Raw genomic sequence first — 1,105 nt, 5'->3', positions numbered from 1 at the left:
CAAGAGTCTTACTCTATCAGTCTGGAATACAGTGGCACAATCTTAGCTCACTATAACCTGGGTTCAAGCTCCCTCCTGGGTTCAAGCGATTCTCTTGCCTCAGCCTCCCAAGTAGCTGGGATTACAAGTGTATGCCACCATGCCCAGGTAATTTGCTATTGCTTGGAAACAGAGTCTCAATCTATCACCCAGGCTAAAGAGTGCATTGGCATAATCTTGGCTCACTGCAACCTCCACCTTCCGAGCTCAAGGAATTATCCTACCTCAGTCTCCTGAGTAGCTGAAGCTACAGGACCATGTCACCATGCCTGACTAATTTTTTGTATATTAGTAGAGGAAACAGGATTTCACCATGTTGCCCAGACTAGTCTCAAACTCCTGAGCTCAGGCAATCCACCTACCTGGGATTTCCAAAGTGTCAGGATTACAGGCGTGATTTCTGTATTTTCAGTAGAAATGGGGTTTCACCATGTTGGCCAGGCTGGTCTCAAACTCCTGACCTCAAGTGATCTGCACTCCTCAGCCTCCCAAAGTGCTAGGATTACAGGCATAAACCACCACACCCAGCCTTAATTCACTCTTAAGCCTACATTTGCATGTACTTGAAGCCTTGTAGCTTGATGAAGAATTAATTTATAAGTATGTCCAAGGATTTTCAGAGCTAGTCATTCTAAAAGTATACAAACATCTGAAACTCTGTACAAGATTCAGGAATTTGAACACAAATGAGCTCATGTTTTCCACAGTATTCTAACATAAGCAAGTAAACTAAGTTGTTGCTTTACTTGTGTATTTCCCCATAGATTTATTGAGAGATGGGATCATCTTAGTGTCCTTTGACTCTAACGCCCTGCGTAAATAAGGCACTAAGCACTCAAGTTTAATTACTTAATTACTTGAAATTGGTCAAATTTGAAATCTTAGAAATAATGGAATAAAGAGGACACAATCCAGTAGAAATTGGCAGGAGATATATTTGACTTCCAATTTATCTTTTTTTTTTTTTTTTGAGACGGAGTTTTCGCTCTTGTTACCCAGGCTGGAGTGCAATGGCGCGATCTCGGCTCACCACAACCTCCGTCTCCTGGGTTCAAGCAATTCTCCT

At 42.1% G+C, this 1,105-nt stretch overlaps 1 protein-coding gene across 1 annotated transcript in view; it reads right to left on the bottom strand.

Moving 5' to 3' along the window:
* KNTC1 (kinetochore associated 1) overlaps window positions 1-1,105 on the bottom strand; it is a 105,335-nt gene that overhangs the window by 95,223 nt on the left and 9,007 nt on the right. The gene's annotated exons all lie outside the window — the stretch shown is intronic.

This window comes from Cebus imitator, unplaced genomic scaffold (genome assembly GCF_001604975.1).
Source record: "Cebus imitator isolate Cc_AM_T3 unplaced genomic scaffold, Cebus_imitator-1.0 Scaffold169, whole genome shotgun sequence".
NCBI classification, from domain to species: domain Eukaryota; kingdom Metazoa; phylum Chordata; class Mammalia; order Primates; family Cebidae; genus Cebus; species Cebus imitator.
The sequence above is the reverse complement of the archived record's forward strand: the minus strand, read 5'-3'. Positions and strand labels throughout refer to the sequence as shown.